General features: G+C 33.5%; 1 pseudogene; it reads right to left on the reverse strand.

The window, feature by feature from the left end:
- Positions 1-4725: 4725 nt before the first annotated feature.
- LOC131513499 (cytochrome c oxidase subunit 6B1-like) lies at positions 4726-4987 on the reverse strand (annotated as a pseudogene).
- Between the last annotated feature and the right edge of the window lie 3817 nt (positions 4988-8804).

Below are 8804 nucleotides of genomic sequence, written 5' to 3' on the forward strand. Positions count from 1 at the left end.
TATTTAAAGACTGTGATCTGGATGTTGGGAGCCATTTAAAGTTAAAGATAACTTAGAGAACCATGTATTAATTTTCTTTATTTCTTAAACCTGACTCACTTTACTCATTGTCTTTCTTGCCCTCATTATCATTTCAGTTTGCAACTCTTACTCAAAACCAATTCTAAACCATCAGCCTATTGGTCTAAATGCAGAAGTATTCTACAACAGGGTAAAAGGTAAAGAACTTGAATTACTTCACAGTAAGAGAAAAAAAATGGGGAGGAAATAATTGAAAATTGCAATTAATTTTACTTGCAAATCTCAGTCTGAACTTCTACTTATAAATAGCAGAACCCAGACACTGTTTACTCACTTGTGAAATAAACCATGCCCTTGGTGTCCGGGACTAATTGCTTTATTTACTCTGAATTTCAGAGGATCTTTCTTTTGAGATTATCCATGTGGAAACACCCTATCAAGTTGGTAAAACTTAAGTGATGCTAAATTTAACTGACATTTTTTTTATTACCGGAAAGGAAGACAAAAAGGAAACTAAGGTTTATTGTCTACAATGTACTAGTGATTTTCAAATACATTATCTCATCCTCATAATCACTCTACAAGGTAGTATATCTCCATTTTTTTTTCTTACTAAAGTTAATTAAATCTGGAATTACCAAATTTAAATAAAAAAATTCCAAACATTTTTCACTATAATATTTTGAAAACTCAAAAGTAAGAAAAGAAAGGTAAGAATGTGGTGGGGGGAATGTTTTCTTAGTGATCAACATGAATAGCATTGAAGTTCTGGGTTCATTCTGTGTAGAGAAATTCATCCCATGAAATTGATTGACTTTCATTTATTCTCAAGAAATTATATTACCCCAAAGAGAAGGGATGTTTATGGACACTATATTAGTCAAGAGAGGCTAGGCTTTGCAGAATAACATAACGGTTTGTCTCTCACCTTGCTTATCTATTATAGGTTAATAGGAGGCAAGGTTGAGAGAAGTTCTCTTCCACACAGTCACCACCTGACTAGGTCTCACTGCCTGTAGCTATATAATTTGGAACAGGTGATATGTGAGGTGTCAGCAGAAGGAAAAGAGAGACTGAAGAATGCACTCATATGGTTAAATGTCTAGGGTGGAAATGACTTACCACATAAGCTCACAGCTCATTGGCCAGAATTAGTCTGAGAGGAACATTTGTATGCAGTAAGTTTATTGGAAAGTGCTCTCAGAAGAGAGTGAAGAAAGCAGGTTTGGACAGAGGGAGAGCTTGCACTGTGTGCAGAGACAAGAAATGATGTTTCAGGGAACTCTGGAGCTGAGATGGCACCTCAGACTTGTCCCAAATGCTGGGCCTTTGTACCCTAGCATCCATCCAGTCAACTGGATAGAGTCTGCCTTTAGCTTCAGATCTAATGGAGATGTACTTGGTCTCCTAATGCATTTCTATCTATAAAGCCCATTTAATTGGTTAAATCATATTAATCTTAGTATATCATATTACTCTAATCTATTTCAAGATTGATATTTCTCAGTTAGTAAGAAATTTGGGAACTATAATCATATTTGCTTTAAACCATTAAGGAATTATGGGACAAAAACTCTTCATTAAAATTTTCCCTTTAGATGTATTGCAGAAGAGATTTTTTATTTTGATGATTGTTACGATTTTGGGTAATAGTCTCATGCTCTAGAGAAAGATCAATGGTTGAGTTATTTCTAATCAGAAATTCCAACTTTTCCAGAAAGCTACTGGTCTTAAACAACAGAGAAATTGTATCATCTAATACAGTGTCAGTATTTGTCTTCCTAATTTTATTTCTGGGGTGTGCTGAATATTAGTATTAAAAAGTATGTTATTACAGCAGAGGTTTAAAAGAGAAAAACAACGAAAATGTTGAAAAAATGCCACAAATCTAGCAAAAATATTTCTTTCCTTTTTTTTTTGCAAACTATTTTTTATGATTTGGAAAAAAGGTGGGTTTTTCCCACTATTATTCCACTGTTTAGGTGCACTATTATTTATATAATTATGGAAAAGAAAGACGAGTAGAGGGAAGCAAGAATTGTAGTTTTTAAAAATGTGATGTAAAAGTCCATATTCACTTGTCAAATAGATTATTTCTTACTCTCAAGAATAAGCAGAAGAGGGGCGCCTGGGTGGCGCAGTCGGTTAAGCGTCCGACTTCAGCCAGGTCACGATCTCGCGGTCCGTGAGTTCGAGCCCCGCGTCGGGCTCTGGGCTGATGGCTCGGAGCCTGGAGCCTGTTTCCGGTTCTGTGTCTCCCTCTCTCTCTGCCCCTCCCCCGTTCATGCTATGTCTCTCTCTGTCCCAAAAATAAATAAAAAACGTTGAAAAAAAAAATTTAAAAAAAAAAAAAAAAAAAAAAAGAATAAGCAGAAGAATCTTATTAGAATATATGTTTTGAAACATATAAAACTTTTAGGTACATTTTTTTTTATCCAAGAGATTTACTGCAAAATGGTCACAATTAATTACATTATAATTCTCCTGTGAAATTATTTTTCTCTTTTCCTGTATTTGCTTTATGCAGGTGCTTAACATAAATTTATAAACATGATAGCAAGTGTATTTATCTGGAGATCTGCACTGGTAATAAAGCAGCCAACAGTCATATGTATTTAGCATGTAAAAAATGTGGTTACCCTAAACGGAGATGTGCTTTAAGTTGAAAATACACACTAGATTTTGAAGACTTACTATGAAAAGAATATTAAGTTTCTCATTAATAACATTTTATTGATTACATGTTAAAAATAATATTTGGATGCATTAAGTTAAATAACATATTATTAACATTAATTTTACCTGTTTATTTTTCTCACTTTTTAATATGGCTACAGAAAATGTGAAAATATATTTGTGACTCAAATTTGTAGCTCCCATTATATTTCTGTTAGATAGTGTGATCTAAATTATTAGTTTTTTCTCCAATATTTTATTATGAAAGTTTTCAAATATAAAATAGAAAGGCTAAAACACTTTTACAGTAAACATCTGTTCTTCTACAATCAACATTTACTAGACTTGTTTTATCCTGTATATAGCTATGTTTTTTTAAAAAATTTTCACCCATCCATCTGATTTTCAGAGTAAGCTGCAGACATCACTCTATGTTCCTCTAGATACTTTAGCGGATAGAAACTAGTTTTGAACTCTATTAAAAACTGAATATTCCTTTAGCCATGTTCTTGCTTCTTTAGATCTGAATGTGTTGGTAAACAGAGGCATAAACAGACTAAATATATCAAATCAGATTTAATAAATCTTCTGAGTAAAAGGAACATTTAATCTCTGTTGACATTAAAGTACAGATCTAGATTACCCAACAAATATTTGGAAACCTTATAACATTAAATACTGATTAGAAAAAGATTGCTACCGTCTTCTGAGCAAGTGACACAACAACCAGGCTGTGTTCCAAGCCAACTGAGTTACCATGGATGGTTATATAACTTTGAGCCTCTGGTAGAATGTTTATCTCACAAGATTATAGTGATTAAAAGAAATAATAATAGGTAACTGATTTGCTTGAGGTTTGGGCATACACTAACTTTTATTTTACTATTTTTTTAAATGTTTATTTTGAGAGAGAGAGCAAGAGAGCACATGAGTGTGCACATACGGGAGGGAGAGAGGATCTTAAGTGGGCTCTGTGCTGACAGCAGAGAGCCAGATGGTGATGTGGGCCTTGAACTTACAAACTCAGGAACCATGAGTTTGAGCTGTGAGATCATGACCTAAGCTGATGCTTAACTGACTGAGCCACCCAGGTGCCCCAGGCATATACTAACTTTAAAAAATAAACTTAACTAGAAATGAATGTAATATATTTGGAGTATTTTGTCTGGCAGGTTGATCAGCAGATCCCTTGGCAGTGTAGGAATATCACTAATAAGGAAAAAGAACATTCTTATTGATGGTTCATCATTGACAAATATACCAGAAAGACATATGTTATGTAATACCCTCAAAAGAAATGGACATATGTTTCTTCCTTGTTTTACTAATAAATATCTTATAGAACTATCCTGAGACTTCTGTCAACATTTACCAGATTGAAAACTCCTAAACAATTTGGATTTATGCTTGTGGCTGAGATGGGAAACTTGATGAGAAAACGTGTTTATGGAATTAAATTGCTGGTGATTCACTAACAGATGATGGGCCGGTTTAAAATAGGATGGTTAGCTGTGTTGTTTTCCACTCTCTGTGTATAGCTATATGGTCAACCATGTTAAATATCCTTTAACATTGTTATGATACTGAACATTTTTTACTATTATCCAAATAACATAGACACATAATTTTAAAAAGTTTTAACAAATAAAACCAGATGTCACCTCCTTTCAGTTTCCTTGCTCTTGTTACTACTTAAAGGCAATTATTTTGAACTTTTAAACTACTTTGAAAAAAAATTAAAAAAATAAACTACTTTGTGGTGTTTGCTTACATATTCCTAAATCCTTTCAAAGCATTGATAGCTTTTGGTGTGTTATTTTTAGATATTTTATATTTACTTTATGTTAAAGTAGGTAAAACCTCTAGTTCTTTTTTCTTCTTTTCTTTTCTTTTTTTTTTTCCTTTCCTTTCCTTTCCTTTTTTTTTTTTTTTTCACTTTTCCAATGAGTATTTATCATTGGCTAGGCCATGATTCAGGATCCCAGAGTTGGAATCACCATGTACTCAGGTCCTCCTTCACCACCCTGTTCAGATCTTCGCAGGAAACTTGCCTTCTGCCCTGTGGTGGTCCAGGCTGACACACAGGATATGGGGCAGAGGGACTTGTCCACACGCAGGTACCATTTGCACGGGGAGACATCACCACCCCCTTAACAGTCATTGCCTTCTCACAGTGGTGAAAGTCCCAGTGGTTCTGGCAGCAGTTCCTAATCTGGTTCTGGTTGGGGAAGTGGTTGTCAAAAGGGGCAGTCTGTTAGTTCATGATTTTGGTCTTGCTGTCTTCTGCCATGCTACTGACTCTTAAAGACACCCTGAAGCACCCTCAGCAAAGATGGAACGTTTAGTTCTTTTACATTCCCCTTACAATTCACATATCAACCCAATATAGTTATAACTCAATTTTTAAAATCCGTAGCTAGAATTATTATTATGACTTTGGAAACCTTTTTCATTGCTGAGCTAAATGGTACAGACGTAGGCTCTTTATCTGCACTTTAAAATTTTTCCTGGAGTTAATCATTGCTTTCTTCTTTTCATTTACTTTGTTTCTTTGAATCAGGAGTTAAGTTTTCTACCCCTTCCAATAGTTCTGCAAAGTTTCTCAATAGATTTCCTACTATTTAAACCTATCAAATAATCTTTCATATACTTCTTTTTAATGTAGGATTTTTCTCTTGAAACCATCCATCCTCCTCTTCTAATCTGAACAAATTACTATCTATGCTTCCCCTTGACTGTGGAATTTCTTTCATATATCTCTCATGCTTGACCTCAATTTCTCAGGACTCATGTTTTTTTCTTCTTCATTTAGTCACACATTTTGAAGAGAAATTTCTCCAAAAGCTTCATGAAAAAGGATAAAAAAGAAGTAAGTAATTTTTTGAGTCTTTGAATATTTGAAAAGTCCTTATTTTTACCTTATTTTACCTGATTGATATTTTGGTTGGCTCTAGAATTTAAGATTAAGAATCTTTTTTTTCCACAAAGAATCTGGAGGGCATGGTCTTTGTCTTCTAGCATTTAATTTTGTAGTTGAGTAATCCATTCCCAGTCTTTTAAAGTAATTTTATTAAAAAAAATCTGGAAGCTGTTAAGGTTTTTTTTCTTTCTTTCTTTCTTTCTTTCTTTCTTTCTTTCTTTCTTTCTTTCTTTCTTTTTTCTTTCTTAGATTTCATAATTAAATGAGTTGGTGTAAGTCCCTCTGCCCTTATTAATTCATTGAATATTCCATTAGTCCTTTCTATGTAGAGATTATTTTCCTTATTCTGGGAAATATTCCTCTTCATCTTTTACTCTTCAGAGTGGGGGATAATATTCTCCCCATTCTCTTCTTTATGAATTCTTTCTGGAATAGGTACTTGCTGAATGTACAACATCTTGGATCAGTTTTCCAATTTTCTTTTTTTGCTTTTCTATTCACTGTCATTTTTGGCTTTTAAATTCTATTTTCTAGGATTTTTTTTTTTTTTTTTACTTTATGTCATTTATTGACTAACTCATTTATTGACTAACTCATTTATTGACTAATTCATTTATTGACTATTTTGTTTGGGTATTATTTTAAATTTCAAAGAACACTTTTTCTTTTGTTTTCTGATTATTCCTATTTTTATAAAGTCCTAATCTTGTCCCACGAAAGAAAAATCAGGATTCCTTCAATATTTTCTTCCCCCCAACCCCCGCACCATCTTAGCTTTTTCTGAAGTGCACTTTACAGTTTGTTTTGGTCATTGTTTTGAATATTTCAGACTGTCCCTTGACATTCTCTGATGATCAATATATATTCAAGATGAAACATTAATAAAGAGATGGGAAGTTCTTTGTGTTGGGGCAGATTTGTCCATTGGATTGGTAGATCTGTGTAATTTTTGTGGAGTGGTTGAGTGTTCCTAGAGAAAGATCCTCCAGGCTTCTGCTCTGAAATTGTAAGTCTCAGCTGGCATACGGGAGGATGGATAGGTCCAGGAACTGTTTAGCTCACCACTGGGTATGGAGATTTTTACTAAGTTCTCTCTTTCTCTTCCCCCATCACCACGCAGAAATTAAGTTCAATATCTTACTTCAGAATTACTTTGGGTCTTGTTTTCCAACTCTGGAACAATTTAGGTTCAGTTTCTCTTGGGAAAAAAAATCATTATCTTCAGTGTACTTGAGGTGTAGTGACCTAAAAGCACAGGGAGGGGAAAATCTGGGAGTCTTACTGCTTCTTTTAAACATTTATAAATATTCCTGCTGTCTTTAAATCTTTGACATGCCCACCTTAAGAGATGCCTGATAACCCTGTTTGTTCTCTGTATTTAAGAATCTCGTATGGTTTGTCCTCTCTGTTTTTATCTTATTTTTGTTTCCCTTCCCCTGTGTTCATCAGTTTCATTTTTTAAATTCCACATTTGAATGAAATTGTATGATATTTGTCTTTCTCTGACTGACTTATTTTGCTTGGCATAATACACATTGTTGCATATGGTAAGATTTCCTTCTTTTTGATCACCAAGTAATATTCCATCTATCTATCTATCATCTATCTATCTATCTACCACATCTTCTTCTTCCATTCAGCAGTAAATGGACATTTGGGCTCTTTCTATAATTTGGCTGTTGTCGATAGTGTTGCTATAACCATTTGGATGCATGTGCCTCTTCAAATCAGCATTTTTGTATCCTTTGGATAAATATCTAGTAGTGCAATTGGTGGGTTGTAAGGTAGTTCTATTTTTTACTTTTTGAGGAGACTGTAGAAGGGTATTTTTAAAAGAAGAATTAAGAGGAGTTTTCTTTACATCCAATTTTAAATACTTTCCTTTATTCTTCATCTTTGTTTTGCAATTCCCTCTTAATATCATCTGTTTCTTAGTCTTTTCTTTTTTCTTACCTTAAGTGCTACATTATTCATAATTATCTCACCTGTTTTTATGAAGTAAACATTGTCTCAATATAGGATTATTGCCCACTGCTAAATAAATGCTGGTTTGTTTTTGTTTTTGTTTTTTTGGTTTTTTTCCCCCACAGAGAGGTGGTCTGTTTGCCATCTTCTTCTGATCATCTTTCCCAAATATTTAAAACTGGGATAGGTTTCATTTCCACATGTAACTCTAATTCCATTGTAGCATTTACCATATTATATTGAAGTGACTGGTTTGCTTGTCTTCCTAAAATTTCACCAAGAGTAGGAACTGCATCTCATTCATTACCGTATCCCCAGTGCTCAGCTCAATAACCTCAAATATAATAGGCACTTGGGAAATATTTGTTAAATTAATGAGTGTTAAAATGCATAGATAATTTTCACTAGTGTAAAACGGTAAAATATTTTAGTTCATTAGGCTTATGATTGTTATTATTTTGATCATTATAAGAAATAGTGAAAACTAAAAATTTTAAGATCATATCTCAGCACTAATTATCCTTTTATTCTTTCACTGCAATTAGTGAAAATGTGACTTCTTAAATGTTTCAAAGAATACCTTTGAATAATTCTATTAATACTTTTTTTGTAGTTCCATTGCAGTTTTGTTAACCCAAGTTGTTTTAACCTTCAAAAATTTTGCTTTCAGGTCTTAATTCTAGTGCATTTTTAGGATTTCTGTCTAGTGCTTGCTTTTCTCCTCACTATGAAGAACTGTATAAGAGAAAGGAGGCAGGCATTATAATACACTTTTTTTCATACTGAGATAAACAAAGAACTGTGAGTGGAAAGGTTTATGTGCATGAAATATTTATGCTAGAATGAGGAATCCTTCACACTATAATATAATTGTGATTGTCTCTCTCAGAGTAGTTCTTGGCTTACAAAACAAAATGCTACCCCAAGCTGAACTTCAAAGTAGGTGGAGGCTTCAAAGAGGTAGACATTCAGCAGAGACAAAAAATAGAAATAAAAATGAAGCAGAGAGAGAGAAAGAGAGAGAGAGAGAGAGAGAGAGAGAGAGAGAAGGCTCAGAGGTAAGTCGGGATGAAAGCACAATACAATGCACCATGCTTAAAATAAACAACTATGAACATGCCTCAGATACAGTACTTTTGTATTTTCACTGATGGAAATCAGTTTTGAGACGTCCAAAAAAAGATTTTTAAGTGCATTTATTTAAGCAGCTGAAATATTTATT

Source organism: Neofelis nebulosa, chromosome 6, assembly GCF_028018385.1.
Source record: "Neofelis nebulosa isolate mNeoNeb1 chromosome 6, mNeoNeb1.pri, whole genome shotgun sequence".
NCBI lineage: Eukaryota > Metazoa > Chordata > Mammalia > Carnivora > Felidae > Neofelis > Neofelis nebulosa.